General features: G+C 41.4%; 1 long non-coding RNA gene across 3 annotated transcripts; it reads right to left on the reverse strand.

The window, feature by feature from the left end:
• Positions 1–27,280, reverse strand: LOC111559867. 3 transcript variants are annotated; one of them, XR_006595896.1, is made up of 5 exons: positions 23,301–27,280; positions 22,296–22,354; positions 17,031–17,157; positions 2,245–2,425; positions 1–898 (listed from the first exon to the last, which is right to left on the reverse strand). It is a non-coding gene; the product is annotated as an uncharacterized LOC111559867 (long non-coding RNA). The 3 variants fall into 3 exon arrangements; XR_006595897.1 differs by having other exon boundaries at positions 1–1,128; XR_006595895.1 differs by having other exon boundaries at positions 1–509; positions 23,301–27,279.
• Positions 27,281–27,676: the final 396 nt, after the last annotated feature.

A 27,676-nucleotide genomic window follows, 5' to 3' on the forward strand; every position in this document is an offset into this window, starting at 1 on the left:
TTTTTTTATTGTGCTCTCTTTTATTGATCCATTGGGATTCTTTATAGATTCCAGACATAAGTCCTTTTTTGGATACATGTATTACAAATATCTTCTGCCATTCTGTGCTTTTCCTTTTTATTCTTCTAATCATGCCATTTGATGAACATACATTCTTAATTTTAATGTTTTATAATTTATCAACTTTTCATTTATGGTTAGGATTTTACTGTACTGTTTAAAAATCTTTGACAGAGAAATCCTAGCAGTTGGAAAAAATAATGATCACTTCGTAGAAAACTAAAAAGATTTAAAGCAAAAATAGGGCATTTATTCACTTCAGGAAAAAAATTATACTAGAACCAAAACATAATCATAGTTTACCACTTGTTTCAATTGTGAGGATTATTTGCACAATCACCGTAATGTAATTAATCAACCCTTGACCGCTGGTTTGTCCAAAGATTATTATAATCTTCAAGGTCTCGGAAGGGGTTCAATAAGAAGTGGCCATCTTCGCAACCTGAGATCTGAACAAATCGAAAGTAAAACAAAAGGGGGGCAGAGAGAGGTTACGATGTCACCTTTATCATAACTGATAGAAGCCAGTTTGGAGGATTTAGCATCAGGTCTTTTTGCAAAGTGGGATGGCTAATACAGAGCCATACTTAGGAAGAATTGTCCCTCATATGGGCAGCACTGGACCAAGGCAAGCTTTCTCTCATGAGTCTCTGGTGTTGCCCATTCAGCCAACAGATGATCGTTCTCCATAGAACACCACTAGTTTTTCAGAGTTGTCTCCAGAAAGCAGTTTCGTTTAAAAAGGAGGAAAGTTGATCTGTCATTTTTTTTGGTACAAGGAAAACCATTCCAGGCAGTATTCGTGTGGGAGTATGTTTCAATTAAGATACAGCCAGTGCTGCAACAAAACAAATTCCTAAATGTATAATGTTTCAAGCACAATATAAATTGATTTCTTGTTCATGTAACAGGCCAAATCATATGTTCCTCATCAGTGGAGGCAGCTCTGCCATTTTCCACACATGGCTTCCAAGGGTGGTAGAGAAACATGTGAGGGAGGTTTTTATGGGCCAGGCCTGGAAGTGTCACTCATCATTTCCACTCACATTCAGCAAGCCGGAGACCTAACTGCAAAGTAAGATGGGAAATATAGCCCAGCTATGAGTCCGGGAAGAAGAGCCCATGAATTTTGGTGAACAGTTACCAACCCCTGCCACTGGGTGTGGGGTTCATTTGGGCAGAATCTTATATTTATTTCCCGTTGCCTCCTGTGCCTGATACACAGTAGGCACTCAATACGTGCTTGTTGAATGAAGAAGAAAGTGGGAAGAGCATGGGCTTCAAAATGAAAAAGGCCTAACTTCTAATCCAAGTGCTGCCACTTTCTAATTGTATTAATTTAGGCAAGTGATGTGAATTCCTCAAGCCTCAGTTTCTCATCTGTATAATGGAGAGGAAGATAGGTTTGTGGCCTGCTTCCCGGGCCATCCCAGCCAGGTGTGGGAACGGGGAGTGATGAAAATGTGCCAGCAAAAGTAGCAGTTGTGGAATAGACCTCTTTGACTTCCTCCCAAATGGCTCTGGGAGTGGGGAGGGGGCATGTGACATGGAGCCAGTGGCTGTCTCATGACATTCTTAAAGAGCTATAGTCATCCAAGCAGCCCATGCAGTTGACCATGTCCCTGTTACCCAGCTCTGATGTCAGGGGTGAAGTCTATTGCCCACTGGCCGAGGCCTAGGCTGAGGCTGCAGGTGCCCCATGCCTTCATGCTCCAGGTCACTGTGTGCTCTCTGTGTCTAGTCTCTCCAGAGTCCCGTGGGCTGCACTCTGCCACCTGAGCTGCCCAGCAAGGGTGCCTCAGGTCATAACATTCTGCCTCAATAGCTTTCAAGTGAAATGGCTCTGTTTGTTTCTGCTCTTTTGTGCAGTCTCAGGAGGATTAAGGCAAAACCCCCACAGCAGAGTCAGCAGATGATGTTAGTGACAGGCAGTTAACAATACTCATGACACCTCTCCCACTTCTACCCGAATATGCCCCATTCTCCGTAGAAGGAGCTATTTCTCAGGCCCTCCTTAATTCTTCAAGCACCTGGGTCCCTTCCCACCAGATTTCCAGACCCTACCCTTAAACTACTGTCTCTGAATTTAGGTTGGGTGGCCACGCTGGGACCTTCTCCACCCCCATCTCTATCTGCTTTGTAGGGTTGATGTTGGGATTGAACGAGATAAAGTAGATACAATACCATACTTGGTGTTGGCATCAAGGAGGTGCAGAATAAGTGTCAGTTCTCTTCCTATTCCTTGGGAAATTTCTGGCATCACTGAAACTGATGGTTCCATCAACTGCCCCCTGAAGGGAGGCCCTGGCTACATGCATCTTTGAAGGCTGGCACAGACAGTTTCAGTGCTGCATTGCTTTGGTACCTAGGGCAAGGTCAGGAAATTCACAGTTAACAGGCAGTCTTGGATATAGGGCCTATTTTGAATTTTCTAAAATAGGAAACAGGAGGCTGATGTAGGCTAGAAGGGAGGGATATCATGAGAACAGCATATTTACACATATGATTTTTTCCAATTAGCCACAGATATTTACTATCCAAATGGCTGTGGGAATTACTAATGAGGTGCTACTGTCCTAACAGCTGTTGTATACGAGACCCGCATTTCAGTCCTGCTAGGAAGCCAGAATTAGACCTCAAAATGACATGGCAAAAAGGGAAGAAGTTGTGAAAGAGAGAAAGTATGTAAAATAAACTCATGTCTCAACAAATGCCTTCAGGCTGGAGTAGAGCAGAAGGGAAGAACAGAAAAGAAGAGGTGTTCCCAGGGACCGAGGAGTGAGCAGATGAGGGCCCACACTGGGAGGTAGTGGTCTAACTAGTTTGACGATGGCAAGTGTGGGACACTGCAGATGAGAAAGCAGGAAAGCTTTGGGATGTGTTCCATGCGGGACACACTGACTGAAAGGAACAGAAACAACCCTGAGGTCAGAGCTTGAGGTGCTGCGTGGTGCTCCTGAGCTTACAGCACAGAACCAACAGTCAGAAGACCTGCCTCTGTCACTTTGGACAAATTACTTATCCCCTCTTGTGCTGTCTCCTCATTTGTAAAGGGTCTCTACCAGCTTCATAACAGTTTTGTGAGGCACAAATACGACGATTTTGGAGAAAGAGCAGCACAAGCGACAATATCCTGGACAAATGGACACAGTACAGTTCACCATCATCGTTCTCATTGTTGCCCGCAGAGAAGCTAGAAAGGGATAGAGTTTGAGGGAGAATACATAAATCCAATCTTAATGTTTATTTATTTATTCTGAAAGAGAGAGAGAGAGAAAGGGAGAACAAGCAGGGGAGGGGCAGAGAGAGAGGGAGAGAGAGAATCCCAAGCAGGCTCCATGCAGGCTCAGCACGGAGTCCATTGTGAGACTCGATCTCATGACCCACAAGACCACAATCTGGGTCAACATCAAGAGTCAGATGCTCAAGCAACTGAGCTACCCAGGCACCGCTAAATTTCATTTTAAATGTGCTAAGATGTTGGCACAATATCCAGAAGAGAGCCAAATAGCAGCCATTGGGGGGGGGGGGGGGATGAACTAAGGAGTTAATGAGTCAGGGCCATTATATCTGATAAGAACATGTTTCTATAAAGTGTCAAGTCTTCCAGCTTATTGATAACAATTTTGGAGTGTAGACTCAACTGTAGAACTAGGATTTATAATCACTTGCATGGTATTGAAGTATACACAAGACATGTGAGGATCAACGTACTGGTATTCCTGTGCTACGGAAGCCTGGATGTGGCTGCTGCAGCACTAGAAACCCTTGGTTGGAGGCTCTTTCATCAATGTCCTTGAATGTCCACCAATGTGAAATATACAGAAAATAGTAAAAACAAATAAGACTGAAATGAGAAAAAAAATGGCATAAGAGTAAGTAGGAAAGAAAGAAAGAAAGAAAGAAAGAAAGAAAGAAAGAAAGAAAGAAAGAGTGGGGAGGGGCATCTGGATGGCTCAGTCGGTTGAGCATCCAACTCTTGATTTCAACTCAGGTCATGATCCTAGGGTTGTGGGACTGAACCCCTATCAGCCTCTGCGCTGAGCATGGAGACTGCTTAGGATTCTCTCCTTCTTTTTCCCCACCCTGCTCAAGTGCATGTGCACACACACACACTTTCTCTCTCCAAAATAAATTACAAAACGGAAAAATTAAAAAGAAAGAATAAAGGCGGAAGTAAAAAGAGATGCTGAGTGAAGAATGTTTGTCAATTGGATACAATAATATATAAACTAGTGAAAAAAAGATTTGTATATATCTAAGAATGTAAATTAATGAGCTAGGCTGAGTATTGTGTAAAAAGTGGTGGTGACAACAGGAAACTTACTTTTCCTAAGAAAAACCTATAGGTGATCACCCTCTGTAAAATAAAGTATATTGTATGTGCATAAAAAAGCAACTACAATTTGAATGAATCCCATGAGGGTTCCTAATGAAAAGCAGAGTTCCCTTCATAAAGCAAATGGTCACTCCCATTATTTAAGTGATGAACTGGTTAATTGCACCATTTGTCACCTTGGTAGACCTTTGTTGTTGTCCTCTAGGACTCTTTAGATCAAAATAAGAATGTATGCTGAACCAGAAGTTCAACTAGAGACAAGACATTTTCCACCTTCTCTCCCAAGTGTGTCCTCTTGAGTAAGTCCCAGGAGACACCAACCACTTCTCCTTCCAAAAGTAGTCACACAGTGCATGACTAATGAAGTGAGCCCCAGACTCAGGACCATCCTACCCTTATGGTCTGGGACAAAAAGGTGAACTAGGCAAGCCTAGTTCCCTCTCCTGGATCTTTGCACTAAAAAACACAGCAGTGGTAGCTAAAATTGCCAACTAACATTGAAGAGTCAAGGAACAACAAAAAAGCAGAGTGAGCTATCAGTAGACAGAGGAAAACAGATGTGCAGAGAGAAGCAGAGAAGCCACAAGCCAACAAGATGTACCTCATTCATGCAAGGAAAAAGGCCTTCCCATTTCGATTTGAGTGTGTGGACATCCTTACCATAGTGTACATTTCCAAGAGATAATAGCTGATAATAGCTTCCACTTACTGAGCACTTACTAGGCTCCAGGTGCTGTGTTACCTGCCTTTTTTTCTTTCTATTCTCACCATGTCTCTGTGAAGTAGGCAGTAAGATTACCACCAAAGGCCAAAAGAGACAGAAAAGTCATAAGCCACTAGGGAGTGGCAGAGCATCGATCCAAGTGCCCGACTCCAAAATCTATACTCTTAACACTGCATTGTGCTCCATCCCCCTCCACACATCCCCCCCCCACCACCACTGGCCCCCAGTAATTAGAATAGGCAGACTGGGCAGTTGTCCTTATTCAGAGGCCATAAAGTAGTCCTCTCCTCCTCCCACCAGCTTGAAATGTTAAAACGAATCTTACTAATTTATACCAGGAAAACGAATATCAGATTGGATTTAAGAAACTATGCTTGCACAGTTGTCTGATAGACGAGGTAGGTGACACACCTGCTCTGGGCTCTTGCCTTCTGGGGAAGGGAAAGGTGAAAGCAATAGAGGAGCTGGATGATCAGGAAATAGAAGAAAAGCTCAGAAAGTCACTCTTAGAAAAAGGTTAAGTTAAACAGTAGATTAAGAGGAAGCCCAGCAAGAGAGTAGCCAGGAGATGCTGATGAGGGAGGATATCAAGAGGCTGAGTGGAATGTGACACATCCTGTGTGGGAGCTGAGTGGAGTGTGACACATCCTGTGTGGGACAGTGAGACTTTAAGTATGTAGGGAAATCAGACCATGCTTCCCTGTAAGCTGGGTGAGCTAAGAACTGGGCTTTCATTGAGACTGAGGGGCACACATTACCTGGTAGAACTAACATCATGAGATAAAGTGAATGAATGAATGAATGAATGATATATTTATTCATAATCATTTATTAAGCAAGCTCTTAGTAGATTGTCAGATAAGTTTAAGTTTAAATCATGAAACCATGTACCTACAATTTACCAGCTTCGTGTGTTATATAATCTAGGATTTCCACACTCCTTAGCACACTAGTTTTGCACTCACACATTGCCTGTGACGAGACAAGACAAGACAAGACAAGACAAGACAAGACAAGACAAGGGAAGGGAAGGGAAGGGAAGGGAAGGGAAGGGAAGGGAAGGGAAGACCAGACAGGACAAGGGAAGGGAAGGGAAGGGAAGGGAAGGGAAGGGAAGGGAAGAGAAGAGAAGAGAAGAGAAGAGAAGAGAAGAGAAGAGAAGAAAAGAGAAAGGAAGGGAAGGAAAGAGGGAAGTAAGTCTGTAATCTGAAGGACCTGGTCAACTTCTAAAAAAAAAAATGCCCTTTAAAAAAAAATAAGCTTAAAAAGTGCACCTTCACCCAAGATTCTAACACTATCTAGAGGAGAAAGCAGGAAAAGACCTCTCTGACCTCAGTCATAGCAATTTCTTACTTGACACATCCCCAAAGTCAAGGGAATTAAAAGCAAAAATGAACTACTGGGACCTTATGAAGATAAAAAGCTTCTGCACAGCAAAGGAAACAACCAACAAAACTAAAGGCAACCAACGGAATGGGAAAAGATATTTGCAAATGACATATCAGACAAAGGGCTAGTATCCAAAATCCATAAAGAGCTCACCAAACTCCACACCCGAAAAACAAATAACCCAGTGAAGAAATGGGCAGAAAACATGAATAGACACTTCTCTAAAGAAGACATCCAAATGGCCAACAGGCACATGAAAAGATGCTCAACGTCGCTCCTTATCAGGGAAATACAAATCAAAACCACACTGGGATACCACCTCATGCTGGTCAGAGTGGCCAAAATGAACAAATCAGGAGACTATAGATGCTGGAGAGGATGTGGAGAAACAGGAACCCTCTTGCACTGTTGGTGGGAATGCAAACTGGTGCAGCCACTCTGGAAAACAGTGTGGAGGTTCCTCAAACAATTAAAAATAGACCTACCCTATGACCCAGCAATAGCTCTGCTAGGAATTTACCCAAGGGATACAGGAGTACTGATGCATAGGGGCACTTGAACCCCAATGTTTATAGCAGCACTCTCAACAATAGCCAAATTATGGAAAGAGCCTAAATGTCCATCAACTGATGAATGGATAAAGAAATTGTGGTTTATATACACAATGGAGTACTATGTGGCAATGAGAAAGAACGAAATACGGCCCTTTGTAGCAACGTGGATGGAACTGGAGAGTGTGATGCTAAGTGAAATAAGCCATACAGAGAAAGACAGATACCATATTTTTTCACTCTTATGTGGATCCTGAGAAACTTAACAGAAACCCATGGGAGAGGGGAAGGAAAAAAAAAAAAGAGGTTAGAGTGGAAGAGAGCCAAAGCATAAGAGACTGTTAAAAACTGAGAACAAACTGAGGGTTGATGGGGGGTGGGAGGGAGGGGAGGGTGGGTGATGGGTATTGAGGAGGGCACCTGTTGGGATGAGCACTGGGTGTTGTATGGAAACCAATTTGACAATAAATTTCATATATTGAAAAAAAACCACAAAAGATTCTAACACTATCACCTGAAGGAAATGTTTTCAAACTATGGATCATGTAATCAATGCAGTTGCTCCTGACCAGCAATTTATTTTTTAAAAGAATAAGAACTGTTTAAAATTTTTTGTTTTAATTATTCACACATACACACATGTGTACTAAATTAAGATGTAGAATGTATTTCTTGTTTTGTTATGGGTCACAACAACAACAAAAATTAGAAAAACACTGCCCTCTCCCTGGCTGCCCCATTGAGATTATTTTATTTTCTGCACATGCTCATTTTTACTTTCTTTAGTCTGAATAGTGAAAAGACTTCATCTGTTTTTCAAATATAAAAGTATATTCTAATATTGAATGTGTTTTTCCAAGCAATCCTCCCCCCCCCCCCCCCCCCCCCCCGGCAACTGGAGATTCTTCTATTGCCCCAAGGGTCAAAGGTGCCCTGGTTGAGAATCCCTGGACAAGGGCAAGGGAAATCCAGATTCTTGGGTAGTCATAGCAACAGCAATCACAGCAAGGAAGCCCTATAAATCTCTTTGGGATGTTACTGTGTTCATTTCATCACACTATTTCCAGGAAGAACTTGGAGATCAGTGGGCCACCAGGAGTCTTATAAACAGACATTTCATATCAATGAGTTCTCAGGCTGATTAAAGTTAATAGGTGGTATTTTCAGTATGCCTCTATTCTAGAAATATCAGTATTTTAGCCAGGGTGATCTTTAAAATATTAAATGGCTGCCAGCATGGCTACTGGACAATCTGAATGAATGTTGACCATAGATAACCAATAGGTGAAGTCCACCTGAAGGTCACCCTATATTAGCAATGAAGGAAATGCATGATTAGACACCTGGCTGTCCGCCAAACAATATTTGTGATTGTAAGAAGACATCTCAGAGCAAGAGCTAGAACTGGTCAACGTCAAAAGGTATCAATGAAGTTTAAACTATTTTATTTTAATATTGCAGCTAGCATTAATCATATGTAGTGTGGGAGAGAGCAATACACAGGCGTGAAATGATAAAAGGTCTTCAAGAAAAACAAAGATATCTGGAAACAAGAAGAAGAAGGTAAAGTAGGTTTTTTTTTTAAAGGTATAAAAGTCTATAAGGGACAGATGGAAGAGAAAAGCAAAACAGAAGGCTCAGAAGATCCAAGATAAAGAAATGAAGATCATATCTTACTTGATTAGCCCAAGTCTGGAAAAATAAGATAGGAGTAAGAAGAATATATCCAAGATGCCTTTAATGGAAAGAATATATATTAAGGTACAGAGACAGGAAATTGCCTAAGGTTTCCTTTTAAGACATGCAAATACCAGGGAACCCTACTTGCTCTAGGGATCTGGGATCCAGGACTAGGCTCAGAAATGAGGAAAGACTGGCCCGTGGGCTCTAACTGATGGAGTCAAGGGAAAGATAGCAAGCATTGGCAAAGCTGGAAACATGCCAGAGAGTCCCACTGAAGTGCCAGGCCAAAGGATCTGGGCTAAGAGACAGAAATAACCAGGTGCTGGGCAAAGGAACAGGAATTGAGATCCCAGGACAAGGCAAGTGGTTTACAATGACAGGTGGGAGGCAGAGCCTGGGGGTTTCCCAGGGCACTGGACTATCATTGCAGAGGATTTTTACAGGGCTATTTAGGGTGCTAAGCTGGTTTTATATAAATGTAATAGAGCCAAGCCTTAACCTCAGCAAGAAAAAATAGCCACAAAAACAGCAACAAAAATAACTAACTATTCTTTGTACCCATTATGGACCTTGGTTTGAATCTCGGTTCCACCGATTACTGGTGGCAGTATGGGTCTGTCTGACGTGGTACTTAATCTCCCCCTACCCTGAGTTCTCTCTTCTTTGAAAATGCAGAGAAGAATACTTTTACACTCTCTCCCTAGATGATTACATCTGAATACGTACTAAGTGTCTATATATTGACATCTCTCAAATTCACTGTTCAACCCAAAACTCTCCTCGGTTTCAGGCTCCTGCATCCAAACACAACTCAAACTTAACAAAAGCAAAATGAAATGACTTTTTCAGAGTCGAGGATCCTGGTTCTTGTCTAAAAGTCTTCACCTCCATAAATGGTACCATCACTTGACTCCTTGATTCTTCCTTTTCAATCATACCTAACATCCGATCCAATAACTCCTAGAATAAAATCCAAAATCCTTTCCAAGGCCAAGGCCCATGTCCTATGTCCTTCTATCCTTGCCTTAAAATGAACCTGCCGTGGCCATGAAAATGCCTGAGATCTCTCTAATGGCTTCTGTCTCCCAAATCCCACCCCACCCCCACCCAGACCCTTCCACTTCTCTGCTCCCAGCCGCTGCTCCACATGGCTGCCTTTCCAGGTTTTTCCAAGCCCTGTTTGGTTACAGGCTCTTCCAATTTTCTCCTAACCCCCCTGGCATTTATAACCCATTCGGGATGCACTTCCCTGGCTCCACCGGCCCCATACCCAAAGGCCTTGGGTAAGAAACACTTGCCAATGTGCTTAAGCTTCAGTAAAATTTGTGCACAGAACTGCATCAGGTGGTCAGAGTGGGGCAGCAGAAAAAAAAGTACGTCGAGATAGAATGTATTAGAGACCAAAAGGTATAGTCTTTAATGGAAAAATATTGACAGGTCAGAAGGACTCAAGATCATCCTGAAGCTAAGGAGCCAGCACATCCCTGGGCTGGGCTTCTGTGTACTCCTTCTTCCTCCCCCACCTCTTCCCTTTCCCCGCTCACAGCAAAACCACAACGTGCAGCCAGTTGAGTTATCAACCACTAGTACATTCCATGAAGTAGTGCAGTCCATAAAAGGCAGAATGATGATAAAGCATTCAAATGCAAGGCTTTTTGCCTCGATCCGTCTAATGTGTGGTTCATATCTAAACCTCAGAAACATTCAGGAAGCTGAGAAGCATTATATGCGGTAAGGATGCACAGGGAGTGGGGACACATGCTTCACTGTTAGGACAGGTTAAAAGTGATGTAACTTTCCTTCCCTCCTTGAAGAAGGTACAAGATACAAATTCAGGAAGTAATCTTTCACGTAGGATTATGGCTCATTTTGTTTACTTTTTAAATGTTTATTTATTTTTGAGAAAGAGAGAGAGTGCGAATGGGGGAGAGGCAGAGAGAGGGGAGACACAGAATCTGAAGCAGGCTCCAGGCTCTGTGCTGACAGCAGAGAGCGCAATGTGGGGCTCGAACTTGCAAACCACAAGATCATGACCTGAGCCAAAGTCAGACGCTTAACCGCTTAACCGGCTGAGCCACCCAGGCACCCCATGGCTCATTTTAAATGCAGCTTCCAGGTGGAAATTCTTGCATGACTGCTCTGTTTCTAGGCCCTCTAGGATAGCCAGACAGACCCTGGTTGGTTTTTGTTTTTGTTTTTGTTTATATATATAATTTATTGTCAAGTTAGCTAACATACAGTGTATACAGTGTGCTCTTGGCTTTGGGAGTAGATTCCTGTAATTCATCACTTACATACAACGCCCAGTGCTCATTCCAACAACTGCCCTCCTCAATGCCCATCACTCATTTTCCCTGCCCCCTCCACCCCCATCAACCCTCAGTTTCTTCTCTGTATTTAAGAGTCTCCTATGGTTTGCCTCCCTCTCTGTTTGCAACTATTTTTTTCTTTCCCTTCCCCCATGTTCTTCTGTTAAGTTTCTCAAGTTCCACATATGAGTGAAAACATATCTGTCTTTCTCTGACTGACTTATTTCACTTAACATAATACCCTCCAGTTCCATCCACACTGTTGGCAAATGACAGAATTTTATTCTTTCTCATTGCCAAGTAGTATTCCGTTGTATATATAAACCACATCTTCTTTATCCATTCATTAGTTGATGGACATTTGGGCTCTTTCCATAATTTGGCTATTGTTGATAGTGCTACAGTAAACATTGGGGTGCATGTGCCCCTTCAAATCAGCATTTTTGTATCCTTTAGATAAATACCCAGTAGTGCAATTGCTGGGTCGTAGGGTAGTTCTATTCTTAATTTTTTGAGGAACCTCCATACTGTTTTCCAGAGTGGCCTCACCAGTTTGCATTCCCACCAACAGTGCAACAGGGTTCCCTTTTCTCCACATCCTCACCAACATCTGTTGTTTCCTGAGTTGTTAATTTTAACCACTCTGACCGGTGTGAGGTGGTGTCTCAATGTGGTTTTGATTTGTATTTCCCTGATGATGAGTGATGTTGAGCATCTTTTCATGTGTCTGTTGGCCATCTGGATGTCTTCTTTGGAAAAGTGTCTATTCATGTCTTCTGCCCACTTCTTCATCGGATTATTTGTTTTTAGGGTGTAGAATTTGGTAAGTTCTTTATAGATTTTGTACACTAACACTTTATCTAATATGGACGGACAGATTCTGTTTTGTTCATTGTAGTATATCCTCCAGTGAGCCAGTGCCTGGCACATAGTAGACACTCATTAAATACATGTGTTATGTAAATGTAACCATTACATGTACCCCAATGCCCTAGCTTCTCCCTGCCTTTTGCATTTTATATGTTGTTGTTGTTGTTGTTGTTGTTGTTTTAGTCTATTTATTTATTTTTTGAGAGGGAAAGAGAGAACGAGTCAGGTAGGAGAAGAGAGAGGGAGAGAGAATCCCAAGCAGGCTCCACACCATCAGCAAGGAGCCCAATGCGGGCCTCAAACCCACGAACTGTGAGATCGTGACCCAGCCTGAAGTCAAGAGCTGGATGTTTAAGCAACTGAGTCACCCAGGCACCCCTATAATTTTTTTTGTTTTGAAATAAGTATTTCAATCCTCAGAACACACTTGGTCCCTTCAAAATAACTGACGCAACCTGGCAAGACAGGGACCCAGAGAGCTCAAATGATGAGCACAGACCGTCAGAAAATATGCATAGTGCTCTTCACTCTTCTTCTTCATTCTTCATACTTCTTGCTCGTGCTTCTAAAGAATGCTGGAGTAGACACAGCTTTTCCTCTGATCATACATAGGAAACTGAGGCCCAGAAAGGAAGAGTAAGTTGCCCAGTTTTTCTCAGGTTTATAGTGGCAGTGCCAGAACTCTTTTGGAACTTCGGAAAATGCCTGAGCTAATCAGACTCCAGACTAGGCTCTGCCACTTAGAAATAGCCTGGGTAATATTTGCAATCCCTGTGGGCCTTGTCTTCCTTCATAACAAGGAATAACAAGGGCACATGGGTGGCTCAGTTGGTTGATTTTGGCTTAGGTTATGATCCCAGAGTTGTGGCATCAAGCCCCAGCATGGAGCCTGCTTGGGATTCTCTCTCTCCTCCTCCTCCTCCTCCTCCTCCTCCTCCTCCTCCTCCTCCTCCGTCCCTCTCCCCTACTCTCTCTCTCTCTCTCAAATTAAAAAAAAAAAAAAAGAATAGCAATGCCTACCCACCTCATAGGAGTATTCTATTCAAAGACCGAATTAAAATAGGTAATTAAAATAGGATGATATAGGAAAGTGTGTACACAAAAAACAATAGTTTCTTTATACCCCTTTACAATTTTGTAAAGATCGTAAAACTTTCTGTTGATTACTTAAAAAAAAATTGTTTTGTCTGAAAATAAAGATCACATGCACAATAAATCAGTATTTATAGCAGCTTACTTTAAAAAGCATTTCAACAACGTTAATTCTTGTGTCTGGCATATATGTTATCTCCTACACTCACACACGTGTGAGTGTGTGCACACACACACACACACACACACAGGCATGCGCCTCTCCTTCCTCATTATCCAGCTTGAACTGTCAGCCTGCAGAGAGGCAGCAGACAGGGACCCAGGAAGCAAGGGTGAAGAAGCTCCCACTTCAGATGGGTTCTGAGACAATTTTCCCCTTCCCTCAGGCTGAGATATTCTGCCATCTGTTTTGATTAAACCTTTCAAAATTCAACTTGTGTTTTTCCTTCCATTCCTTTGAAATCTCCTTTAATTCAACAGTCTTTAGGCTTTCTTCCTTCCCTTAACCACCATCTGGTGCTTCTGTTAGAAAGAAAAGAAAAGAAAAGAGAAGAAAAGAAACGAAAAGAAAAGAAAAGAAAAAGAAAACACATACAACAAACACTTTGAGTTCCTTGGAAGAAAGGTATAATGATGAGGATAATTTATTCCCATAGTGAGGCCCATTACTATTTCCATGGCAACAGACTGTGATGTTCTGAACATGGGACTTTGTGATCATCACAAGAACAGGATGGCAAAAGGCCCTGCTCAGACTCTTTGTCCTTGTGGATTCTTTGGGTAGTCACCCTTGGTGGCTCCCAGTTGTCTACAGAATTAAGTCCAAAGGTCTTAACGTGGCATTCAAGGCCTTCTGAGTCTGCTCCAATCATTCTAGGCTCATCATCTGTTAATCCCAGAGCACCTGGTATTCTGGCCATTCTCTACAGCTCAGTGTCCTAGATACATCACATTCTTTCATGCCTCCATGCCTTTGCCTCTGTCATTTCTCCTTATAATATCCTCCCTCTACTTCTTTTGTTTTTTTTTTAACCTAATGAAATCCTCCTTATCCTAAAGGTTTAGCTCAAATGTTACCTTTTAGATGGATTCTTCCATGGCTCACCCAAACAACACAAATAACTCTTTTCTGTGCTCCCAACGTTTTTCTCAGACAGGTATGACGACACCTCACTTTTTTTTAAAGATTTTATTTTTAAGTAATCTCTACACCCACTGTGGGCTTGAACTCACAACCCTGAGATCAAGAGTTGCATGGTGGGGTGCCTGGGTGGCTCAGTTGGTTAAGCATCTAGCTTCAACTCAGATCATGATCTCGTGGTTCACGAGTTCAAGCTCCACGTTGGGCTCTGTGCTGCTGGCTCAGAACCTGGAGCCTCCTTCGGATTCTGTGTCTCCCTCTCTGCCCCTCCCCCACTCACTCATGCTCGCTTGCTCTCTCTCTCTCTCTCTCTCTAGCTTCAACTCAGATCATGATCTCCTGGTTCATGAGTTCAAGCTCCACGTTGGGCTCTGTGCTGCCAGCTCAGAACCTGGAGCCTGCTTCAGATTCTTTGTCTCCCTCTCTCTCTGTGCCCCCCCCCCCCACTCATGCTCACGCTCACTCTCTCTCTCTCTCTCTCTCTCTCTCAAAAATAAATAAACATTAAAAAAAAGTTGCATGCTCTTCCAAAGGAGCCAGCCAGGTGTCTTGACACCTAACTTACAAAAAAAAAGTTATGTTTATATCTCTTGTATTTGAATTTGGATTATTTGCTGTTGGGATCTGTGCCTGTTTCATTTTTTATACCACTCCAATTATTTCACGTGATTTCTCAGAATGTCCTAAGGGTTATATGGGCAGGCATTTTATCTGAATTTTACCATTAAGGTTTGGAAAATGTAAGTGACTTTGATAGCTAGCTAGTGGCAGAGCCAGAATCTCACTGATACAATGGGAGGAACGTGGACTTTGGAGTCAGGCATATTTGGGCTCTACCTGAACTTCCTTCCTCTCTAACCTTCCGTTTCTTCACCTGTGAAATGAAGAGCACATGAAATCACACATGTGAAGGTGCTTGACACATAATCACTACTCAAGTCATGTTAGTTTTCTTCGTTCCCCTTTCTAGTAGCATCTAGAAGCAAAACACAATGTTTCTTCCATTTTTATTTCCTAAATTTTTATAAGGTGCTGAAATTCAGATGAACAAGCAAATGAATGTCTTTAGCATCTCCCAGAGAAAAATCTTTGCTTTAATTCCCTTATCCGTAATCTGCTTCAATAACGGAAGCTACCTAGTAGAGTTGTAAACATTAAAGGAAGCAACCTATAGATACACGAGGCTCTCAGCACATTGTTTGGCATGGAATAAGTACTCGGGATGTTTGCGATTACATTATTACTATTACCTCATTAGCATTAGCATTATTTTTTTTTTTTGCATGACGGAACAATAGGCCATGTGAGAATTACAAAAATTAGCAAGACTGTCTCACGACTCTGTCTTCAGGCTTTTCCTAAGGCAGCCTGCCTCTGTACTCCAGACTTCTGCACAGTCATTTCCTTCTATTAGATTGGAGGTTTTAGATAGGGCTTCTGTGCCTTATCTGCAATTCTTTTTGTTGGGTGGACCCAAAACAAAGCCTTTCAGAGAAGAAGGCTTCGGTAAAATGCTGAAAGGTATTTCTCCAAAGTGAGCACTAACAAAGCCTCTGGCTTTCTCGCCATCATTAAGATGTTAATTTTCAAGGGGTACCTGGGTAGTTCCGTCAGTTGAGCAGTTGAGCTTCCGGATCTTGATGATTTCAGCTCAGGTCAAGATTCCAGGGTCATGGACTTGAGCCTGTGTCAGGCTCCACAATGAGTGCAAAGCCTGCTTAAGTTAAGATTTTCTCTCTCTCTCTTTCTCTCTCTCTCTCCTTCTGCCCCTTTCCATACTCTTCAAAATAAAAAATTAAAAATTAAAAAAAATTTTTAAGATATTAATTTTCAGTGGTAGCCTATTGGCAGGGGAGAGCCATTTTTTTGAAAATGTACGCATCTAATTCTGTGTCTCCCTCTCTCTCTGCCCCTCCCCCGTTCATGCTCTGTCTCTCTCTGTCCCAAAAATAAAATTAAAAAAAAAACGTTAAAAAAAAAATTTTTTTTAAAAAGAAAATGTACGCATCTATAGGTCACTGGACCGAGCTTTTTGATCCTTTAGACACTTAAACTTGTAGCTTTTCTATGTAATGTTTCCTCATAGAACATACACAATTCCCAGGTTAGAAGACAGACAGTTCCTGATCTCTGGGGAATGTGGGAGGGTCTAAAGAAATTGTGTCCTGGAAAACATATCCACCGGTATCAAGCACAGCACCACCCAGATGATCCAGGGGCAGGATTACTTAGATAGTCATTCAGCGTATACTTTAGGGAATACCTCCTTCATTTTAGGCTCAGTGTTGAACTGAGCAATACCATGAAATCCTGCTTAGGAACCTGCAGTCCCTTCTCCCACCCCCATCACCAAACCAACCACCTACTGGGAAAGAATATTACTACCTTCAGATAAGGGAAATAAGGTTCAGAGTTTTTAAGTGACTTGCCCCAATATCACAAGCATAAATGACAGAAGAAGGAGTTAAACTTAACCCAACTGTCTAAGATGCAGGGCTCACAGGCTCCCTGATACATCTCCCTGGATCCTGGGACCACTTACAGATTCTCCAAGATTCACTGCTGGGGATCACACCCCAGTGGCAAGTGCTGGCCCGTCTGTCCCCTTTCTTATGGTCTGTCATGCTACGGTTAGAATCAGAGTTAGCTTTGTTGGCTCTCCTTCTGGCCAGCACTTAGACTATGGTCTCTGGTCTGTGCCTTCTTAGGAAGGCACACTCAGGGTGCAAAGGATAAGAGGGAGGAGATTTGTGGTGTGTCCTTTAATTGCTTCCCTTTTAGAACTACCCCCCCCAACTTTTTTTTTTTTTTTTTTTTTTTTTTTTTTTTGGTTACAGCTGGGGTAGGGTGGGGGGCATTGATTGTGACTCACCACACACTTTGAGAGGCTCTGACTCATCTCAGCGCTGGTGTTCTTCCAACTCTGTTCAGAACACTGTGGGTGCCCTTCCCCAGCTGCCCAGAGCAGCCAGACCCGTTCAGATGTGCTTGCTTCAGCCCTAAATGACACCAAGTTCATTAGTAAATTAGACACACACACAAGAATCAAAGACTCCCCAGCAACCAACAGGGCTTAGGCAAGTTTTAGACTGCGTTGAAGCCAAGATTAATGTGCAATACCATTAGAATTAATTAACTGCTTTGCATTCAAGCATGCAGTTTACATTTGCATTGGTAGTATTATTGATAGTTGAAGGTCTGTCTTAAAGTTAAAAAACTTACAAACATTAACTAGAAATATTAAATATTAGTAGTTGAAAGTTAACCATAACTTTTTTAAGTTAACTAGAAGACAAAAGAGATGAACTTCTCTCTATTCATTATTTTATAGAGCGGCATAATAAGATATTCCTCTTGAGTTTGGGATCAGATCACATTTATCAAAAGTTAAGAAGCAAACTTTAACTGCTTAAAGAATTACACTTTTGGCTGTTCCCGGGAAGCAAATCACAGGTGTTTCTTCAAGTACATAAAGGGCTCCAAGTTCATTGAATTGTTCCTGATTGCTATTTCAATCACTATGCAGTAACTCCATTCCCAAAAGGAATTTTGCATTCGGTAGAATTTGGGCGTTACACTGTCTTTTCTTTCCACGAGCCTGTTCCGGGTCACTCTCCAGCAGAGTTTTCCCTGCATATTTATTGTCAAGAGCACTTTGTCCCGTTCTCTGATCCCTTTGCTTACTCTAACTTGTAAACTTTCAATTTCCAGCATTTATCATGTTCTGTGAGGTGGTTTTTCTAGGAGTATCAAAAAATGGTCTCCCCCTGCAGTGAGTACCCTGTATTACAAGGATGAACAACTTCCTTTTGGGGAAAGTTGGCTGTATCCCCACTTTTTTTTAAATTTTTCTTTTTACATTTATTTATTTTTGATAGACAGAGAGAGACAGAGCACAGTGGGGGAGGGTCAAAGAGAGACACACAGAATCCGAAGCAGGCTTCAGGCTCTGAGCTGTCCGCACAGAGCCCGACGCAGGGCTCGAGCTCACAAACCGCGAGATCATGACCTGAGCCGAAGTCGACGTTTAACCGACTGAGCCACCCAGGAGCCCCTGTATCCCCACTTCTAAGAACAGATGTTTGTATGTTTTGATGAAGCCCCATCCAGAATCTCCTCCGACTCTCGCTTCTTTTGACATCAAGTTTCTTGTTTTCTACCTGGTCTGATACCTTCTACTTTTCTTACTGTACGTACCTCTGCAATGCCCATCTGCAGAGATACGGTTATAGGCGGATGCTAGGATTTTTGTTACCTCCCTTGGCCACATTTTTTAAATGTTTCCTAGTAACTTGTGTTCTGCAAGAAATGAAACAGAGCCATGGTTCTGCAGAAACTTGATAATGTCCTCCCTAGAGAGCTCCCCATTGCTCAGCCTCTCGGGGACCAGCCACAGCGACCTTCCCTCCTGGTGAGGGCCCTCCGCTCCCTCTCGGATGTTTTAGATGTATTTGGAACCAGGCAGTTTGGTAGGACAAAGGATGTTTTAAGGATTTAAAGAGAAAAGAAGCCGCCTACATTGAACTCATTCCCGTGCCGATGTTATTACAGTCCTTGCCTCTGACACCGCATGTGTTCTGGCTTTTAGCAGGATTGTTCTCCAGCTTTGCTCTGAAATGTAAAGCCCCATTGCCCACTGCAAGTCTTAATGAAAAGCAGCTCATAAGCAAGTTACGTAACCTAATTGTAATCCAGGGATCAGCTTGGTTATATTATTTAAAGAAATAGCATCCATTTTCTGTGACCTGATTTAGAAAAGAAACCGAGGGAAGAAAAAAAATACCCACTTCAGCACTCAGCTCCCTGCGCTCATTCTAATGAGAACCCTTGTAAATAATTCAGAAACAGTGACTTTTAAGAACATTAAACCCAACTTAGCTCCGGGTTATATCTCAAAGCAGCTTTAGCTGCTTAAAGCAAATTATAAGTGATCATGAAATATGGGCCTTATTTCTGCGGATAATTTAGTCACTTAGTAAGTTTAATTTCCTCATCAATTCCCCACACGTGGAGCCGACTAGAGGCAAGATGCTAGGGAGTGCTGAGACGCACAAGCCCTGCTCTCAGGACGCTTACAATCTCATTAGGGTTAATAATAACGTACCATCCCTGGTACATTAATTGGAACAAATGTATCGTAGTAATGTAAAACGTTAACACTTAGGTAAAAGAGGGTTGGTCGTTGGTGGGGTGTTTGCAGTAACTGTACAAGTTTTGCAACTCTTTTTTTTTTGTAAATCTAAAACTATTCTAAAATTAAAAGTTTATTTTTAAAAACCTGGATAGGGAAACAGTTGGGTACACAAATAGAAACGCATCCATGCTTGTTGCCTGGTTTATAGAAATAAAACGAGTCCTGCCTAATAGGCAGCTTCATAAGTACTATGATTGCTTTGTGAACTTCAAAAGCACGAGACTGGATTAATCATAATCCTGATTCATGTTAATAATGTGCCATGAATCAAGGACTATGATTCGTCCTTTGGTCCTTGCATAAACTTCATTGAATTGATTGATACTCTATATAATCTATATAATAATACAATAAACCACTCAGATCCAACTCTCATCCTGTGAGCTAAAAGGCCTCCATGACTTACATTGACTTACGTGTTCCTCTTCTGTCGCATCCCCCAAATGCCCTCTGGGTAGTAACCGTCCTCTTAAATTTTGCTTTTATCATACCCTGGGTTTTTTTCTTTTCAAGTTTATTTATTTATTTTGGGAGACAGCATGAGTGTGACTGGGGGAGGGCGAGAGAGAGAGAGAGAGAGAGAGAGAATCCCAAGCAGGCCCCATGCTGTGAGCACAGAGTCCGACTGGGGGTTTAATCTCAGGAACCGTAAGATGGTGACCTGAGCCGCAAATCAAGAGCTGGACACTTAACCAACTGAGCCCCCCCAGGCACCTCTATCATACCATTGCTTCTCTGTACATTTTATTACACATATGTTTGGGCCAAAACTTTATGCTAGTTTTATTTGTTTTTGAACTTATACGTCATCTTCTGGGACTTATTCTTTTGGCCCAACATTATGTTCCTGAGATTTATTAATAATATGATTATAGTTAATGAATTTTCACTGTTGTATAATATTCAATAGCAGAAATATACCACAATTTATTTAACCATGTTTACATTAATTTACATTAACCATATTAATCAGTGGTTTCTAAAATTTTGCGACGACAAACGGGTTCTGCCACAAACACACACACGTGTCTCCTGGAAAATGTGTACTGATGTGGCCATGGAACTAGAGCTTTGTGAGACTGAACAGTCTTAAAACAGTTTAAGAACTAAGGCAGAATAGTTCACTTATGGAAATTATGTTATACATGTCCAGGGAAGAGCATATAATATAAATTCTTCACTTTTGAGGCAAAGCATAATAGGAATGATACACTAATTCCATGTCAGTTAAGATTTGATTTGTTTGTACCATAAAATCAAAATTAATAGTGGCTTAAACATCCATGTTGCTCTCATGGAAGCCATCCAGAGAGGAGGGGCCTAGGAGCGTGGATGGGCACATCAACAAAGTCGTCATGGATCCTGGCTTCTTCCAGCTTTCCAGTTTGCTGTCCCTGCAGCGGGACCTTTGTCTACATGATCCAAAAGGGCTTATCAACTTTTAGCCACTACATCTGCTTCTCAGTCGGTAAGGACAAAGAACAGAGGAAAAATGCACATCTCCTATTCAAGGACCCTTTCTCCAAATCGCACGTGACATTTCTAAGGACATCCCATGAACCAGAAGGTAGATACATGGCTCAAACCTAGTTTCAAGAGAGGCTGTAAAACGTAGTATTTATTCTGGGCATCCCTGTACTCAGCTAAAAATTCTATTACTAAAGAAGAATGGAAAAAAGGACTTTGAAGACAATTAGCAGTCTCTGAGAAAATTGTCACAGCTAAACTGAGAACAGAAAGGAAAGCAACCCAACAAGGATTTATGTTGAAAAGTACAAAGAAAGAGGCACCTGGGTGGCTCAGTCGGTTGAGCGTCCGACTTCGGCTCAGGTCATGATCTCGCAGTTCGTGGGTTCAAGCCCAGCATCGGGCTCTGTGATGACAGCTCGGAGCCTGGACCCTGCTTCGGATTCTGTGCCTCCCTCTCTCTCTGCCCCCCTGCCCCCCAAATTACACTCTCTTTCTCTCCTTCAAAAATAAATAAACATTAAAAAATATTTTTTTAAGTACAAAGAAAAAATAAATACTCATAATATCACCACCCAATGGTTACCAATTACCACCATTAACTTTTTGAGATATATTTTGCAACACTTTTTCATCCATATATACAACCATGTACATATCTCCAGTATATCCACAACTATACCTATATTTCTATAAATATATCCACACATTACTTTTAAAGGAACTATTTTAATTATTGCAGTAAGTCAAAGAGAAAGATAGCTAGGTTGGTTTTCCCCTTTAAACTCTTAATAAAGTTCACAGGGAAAGCAACACTGGGGTAACTACAGGAAAGAGGATAATGTGTCCTGTAATTGCATGTTTATATTTCTCAGAGTTGCTAAATGCAAAATAAGTTTAGCTGCATACAGTGTACCCTGGAATAAGGATTCAAAGGTGAACTTAAGGGGTACCTGGGTGGCTCAGTTGGTTAAGCATCTCATTCTTGATTTCAGCTCAAGTCATGATCACACGGTTTGTGAGATGGAGCCCCCCACAGGGCTCTGCACTGACAGCCCAGAGCAGGCTTGGGACTCTCTCTCTCCCTCTCCTCTGCCCCTCCCCTCCTGAAAGTAAATAAATAAACATTTAAAAAATAAATAAGTAAAGGTAAATTTGAAAGGAAAAATGATTAGCCATTCAAGAAAAAGTGAGGGCATGTCTTCAATAGGGCAAGTGGCCAGGAAAACTAATGGACACAAGAACTCTGGGGAAATGCATCAACAAGAGTTTCCTAAACCACAGATAGGGAGAACAAGTATCAATAACTAGATTATTTACTTCTAAGAATGCCCTACCAGATGAGCATGAAAGAGGTTCTTTGGGGTTCTTTTCTCCGTAAAAGAGCCCCCTAGAGAGTGAACCAACACGGCATATGATCTTCGGTCAAGAAAAAGAACATTTACATAGAGCTGTAAATTCGCTCAATAAACTTACTGGGACTGTGTTCCTGTCTCTACAGAGACCGTAGTACAGGAGGGGAGACACAGAGGTGCCTGTAAAGGTAAGTTGACATTTAGTGGGCGCCAGACATTGTACTAAGCACTTTACATGCATTATCAAGTTTAACACTTATAATAATCTATTCTTATTCTTATCCCTCTCTGACAGATGAAGAAAATAAAGCTGTAGGTTAGGTAACTTGGTTGCAGTCACAAAGCTAGTAAGGGGCAGAGCTGCGATTCTACCCCAGATCCATCAGATTTTAGAGCCCCTGCTCTGGGCCATGACAACCCAAGTAGTTAGTGTTACGACAGAAGGTTGTGCAAAATTCTGAGGCAACACATAACAAGTATCAAATATCTGCCAGAGGAAAACTTGTAGAGCAGCACAAAAGTGAAAAAATGTGAAGTATAAATATAATGTCAGCAAGTGTTGAAATAAGATGAATGTAAGCATTGATAAACGAATGGAAAAGACAAGATTTCCACATCAGAGCCTAGTAAGCCTGGATTTTAGAAGCAGTCTTTTTGTTTTCGCGATTCACTGCATCATTCAATCCTATATCACCTAATCTCTTTATCCCTATTTTAGTAGTTAATCATACATGGACACCTTATCAAGCTATCTTTTCTCTGTGAGCTGCCTCCACATGTAGACTATTGGCCATAAAAAGCAACATACGACATGTTTGATTCTTTTCTCTTTTTTGTTTTTCGGATCCTTCACTGAGGTACACATTATCATACTAGGCACTGAGTACGTATATGAGTTGAAGTGATATCCATTTATTTAAGGTTGATTCAAAGTGGTAGATAGAGAAGATACACAAAGAAGACCCAACATATGGATAATAGAGAGTCCTGAAGAATGAAAACAAAGTACTAAATAGAAGAAATATTTAAAATTAGAATCCAAGAAAAATGTCTAGAAATAAGAAAAGATTTGAATCCACCTATTGAAAGGAACACACAGAGATGAGACTGGAAACTAGACAGGCACCCGGTCATGCTGGTCCTTGTAGGTCATTACAAGAAATTTAAATTTTGTTCTAAACGCAGTAGGAATCCTTTGGAGGACTTCAATCAGAAACACCATTGATTCCACAAAATGGAGAAGTAAAAATGTGTGTGGACCTGAAAAAAATGAAATATGAGCATTAAGACATGGTTGTGCTTTACAACACAAGGCCTTTCTGCTTCCACTTTAACTGTGGCAATTTTCCTACATTCCTTCCTGCATGGGACTCCCCCCCCAACCTTTTCTTTCCATTTATCAAGGTTCTACCCATGAAGAGATTAACGTTATGCCAACCTTTTTGGCATGAAGAATTGGGAAAGAATGGCAAGCAATTTAGGGATTAAGAGTGTGAAATGAGAGCGGGGAATTGCTGAGATAAAGCCCTAGAAAGCAATCCCAGGTGAGAGGCACAGGAAGGGACTAGGGAATCGGAAACCTGTGGCTAAGGTAGAAAAAGCTAAAAATTAAAGTGCAGCGTTGGGGGTGAAAGAGTATGAGGAAGCATGCTCAGGAAACAAGGCTCAGGACAAGGCCTGAACCTCTTTATGTTCAGCAAACCCTGGAATATCAAAGTCTCTATTCAAGGGAAGGTGGTAGAAATGGAATCAGAGAAAGACACAACCAGGAAGATTTTGAAAGAAAAAAATTAATGCTTTCTATCCAAATCTATACTTTGGTGAGTGTAGAAATGTTAGGGGCTTCCCTGTCAAACTTGCCATTTTAATATCACTGTTATTTGTTTTTCATACTCTCTGTATTCTTAATTTTTCATTCTCTACCTCTCAGATTAAATGTAATTTCCTGTATGATTAAAGTTCTCATGTGGAGTGTTTTGGTGAGAACAGCATGGGTATCAAGCTATTGTGGACCAACTTCCACACTACAAAATATCAAAATGCTGTATAAAATAATACGAAGAATTTAATTAGTCGAGACTGAGAGAAAGAAGGGAAGAAAGAAAAAACAGAAAGGGGAAACTTTGCCAAGAACAAAAAGTGGGTTGAAAATCAGAGCAGTAGACTCCAATTATCCTGTAGTAACCGGGCAAAGTGGGATACTGGACCTGGTTATAAGGGCATGGGCCTGGAGGCTGGGGATTGAACATCCACATAGGGAAAAATACATGACTTGAGAAAGGCAGGGTGTCAGAACTGGGACCTGGCCAAGATGGTCTATTAAATTTATGAAAAGGGAACTAAAGAAAAAAAAAGGGGGGCATCCCAAAGGTCCCTGTGCCTAATACTAGATATATTACGTGCCCAACAGGGGAATAAAAACTCTAGACTATTCAAATGAGGGTGTGGGAATTCATATTTTTAGTGCCCCTAAGGTGTGGAAATTCCCAAATTGGTCTAGGACTCCCAAAATTTCTCAAGCCCCAGCAAGAGAAAATATAAAACATCAGAGCAAAGTGGCTCCCACAGTTCAAGGGACTAAAATGAGAAAGAAAAAAAAAAAAAAGAACATCCTAGATCCTCCAAAATGAGCTCATAATATACAAGAGAGACGAAGAAATGAGCCAGCATGAGATGGGGCTCACATGCACAATGGGAAGAATGTGTGTGCTATGAACTACATACAACAGCAAATCAGAAAGAGAATACTAGATATTTAAGTTAAAATGATAAAGGGGTTGACACCAAAAACATGATCCTTAAAAGGAAAATTGATAAATTATACCTCATCAAAACTGAAAACTTCTGCTCTCCAATAGGCCCTGTGAAATAATGAAGATAAGCTGCAGACTGGGGAAAAATATTTGCAGACCACATATCCAACAAAGTACTTGTATCTGGATGATATAGGAACTCCCAAAGCTGAACAGTAAAAACAAAAAAATTCATTTAGAAAACGGGCAAAAGACATGAACAGACATTTCACCTAAGAAGATATACAGCTGACAAGCACATGAAAAGGTGCTGAACATTATTAGTCGCTAGGGAAATGCAAAGCATTACAACAAGATATCCCCACACACCTATGAGAATGCTGGGGAGGATGTGGAGAAGCTGGATCGTTCGTACAGTGCTGGGGCCCTTAAATGACACAGCCACTCTGGAATACAGTTGGCTATTTCCTTTGAAACCAAACATGCAATTGTCATGTAACCCAGCTACCGAACTCTTGAGCATTTGTTCCAGAGAAACAAAAACCTGTGTTTGTACAAAACTTGTACGTGAATGGTCATAACAGTTTTATTCATGTCGGCATAAAACTGGCAACAACCTAGATGTCTTCAACTGGTGAAAGTTTAAACAACTATGGTATATTCAAACCATAGAATACTACTGAGCAAAAAAAAAGGAGTAGACTTAATTATAAACACAACTGGGATGGATCTCAAGGGGATTTCACTTAGTGAAACAAGCCCATCTCCAAGGTTATGTACTGTATCATCCAATGTATAGACCACATTTGATATAACAAATTGATAGAAATGGAGAACAGATTTTTGGGTTCCAGGTTGAAGAACAGGGTGGGAGAGTGAGGGAAGTCGGTGTGCTTCTAAGAGCAGCCTGAACCTTGCAGAGATGAAGCACTTCTGTATCTTCATTGTAGTGGTGGTAATCGCACAAAACTTTGCACGCACACACGCGCGTGCACGCAGGCACACACTCATAAAACTCGTGAAATCCAAATTAAACCAATGAGTAAAGATATACAAGAAAGGAAAGAAGCTTTGATAAAGAAAACCTAGGCAGACATTTTAAATACAAATCACATGTTCAGAAATGAAAAATATTGTCACCAAAATAAACAGCTTAAAAGGCAAATTAAACGGCATATCAGGCATAGCCGAAAAGAGAATTTGTTACCTTAAAAAATAGATTTGAATAAATCATGCAAAATGCCACATGGAGGGATTAAGAGATGGCAAATGCATGAGACAAGTTCAGAGAGAGGGCACAACGGGAAGATGCCACATCCCTCTAACAGGAGCTTTTGAAGGAGGCGATGTTCAGGGGGAAATAAATGAAAATTCGCCATATTTGAAGAAAGTTCTAAATGCTCACTTTGACCAGGCATAAAAACAAACACAGGCAAATGATGGCAAAACTACAGAAGACCAGAGATAAAGACAAAGTCTCAGAAGCAACCAGAGGGGAAGGGGAAGGACATAGTAGCACAAAAGGGTAGCTATTATTAGACTGACAGCAGATTTCTCCTCAGCAACAATACAGTTTGAAAGATTAGACTGATATCTTCAAAGAGATAATACAAGAAAATAATAAGAGAAAATAACTAACTTAAAATTGTATGCACAATTAAAGTATGTCTTCAAATAAGGCTAAAATAAAATCATTTTTAGACAGAGAAAAATTTATTACTCACAGGTTCTCACTAGAAGATCTACGATAGTTATTTCTTCCTGGAGTTCAGGAAGAAAGAAACTGAAACCAAAGTGGAGAAATGAGATGCAAAAAATAGTTGAGAGGGGCACCTTTGTGGCTCAGTTGGTTGAGTGTTCGACTCTTGATTTTGGCTCAGGGTTGTGATCTTGGGGTCATGGGCTCTGCGCTGACAGCCCAGAGCCTGCTTGGGATTCTCTCTCACTCACTCTCTCTCTCTCTCTCTCCCTCTGCCCCTCTATCCTACTTGTGTTCCCTCTCTCTCTCTCTCTCTCAAAAAAGTTGAGAGATAAATTGGCAAACATGTAGATTAAATCCACACAAATATTAATTGTAAAAAAAAATTAATACTACGGGAGAGTGACTGGAGGACAGGAACAAATTGTAAAAAATACAAGTGAAGGAAAAAGGGTCAAACAGGAGTTGGGGAGATTAAATTTAAAGAATCTAAGGCCTTTGTATTGTTTGGGAAGGGGATAGAACTCTTGGTTAACTGGAAACACTGTTAACAACAACTGTACATGTTAGATATTAACAATAGTCAAAAAGCCTCTAAAAATACAGATATGTAGGGGCGCCTGGGTGGTGCAGTCAGTTAAGCGTCCGACTTCAGCCAGGTCACGATCTCGCGGTCCGTGAGTTCGAGCCCTGCGTCAGGCTCTGGGCTGATGGCTCGGAGCCTGGAGCCTGTTTCCGATTCTGTGTCTCCCTCTCTCTCTGCCCCTCCCCCGTTCATGCTCTGTCTCTCTCTGTCCCAAAAATAAATAAAAACGTTGAAGAAAAAAATTTAAAAATATAGATATGTAATATACAACTTTCCAACGAATAGAAAGAAAAAGAGGACTTAAAAAATCAAGACAATACTTGACAGGAAAAGAGAAATAAAGAAAGAACAGGGTAAATAGAAAATAACTTGCTAAAATTAATACCAAATATATCAGTACTCAAAAGAAAAGGGATGATTTTTCTGACTCCCTCAAAAGTCACCTATTCTTAGGGACACCTGGG

This window comes from Felis catus, chromosome A3 (assembly GCF_018350175.1).
Source record: "Felis catus isolate Fca126 chromosome A3, F.catus_Fca126_mat1.0, whole genome shotgun sequence".
Taxonomy (NCBI): Eukaryota; Metazoa; Chordata; class Mammalia; order Carnivora; family Felidae; genus Felis; species Felis catus.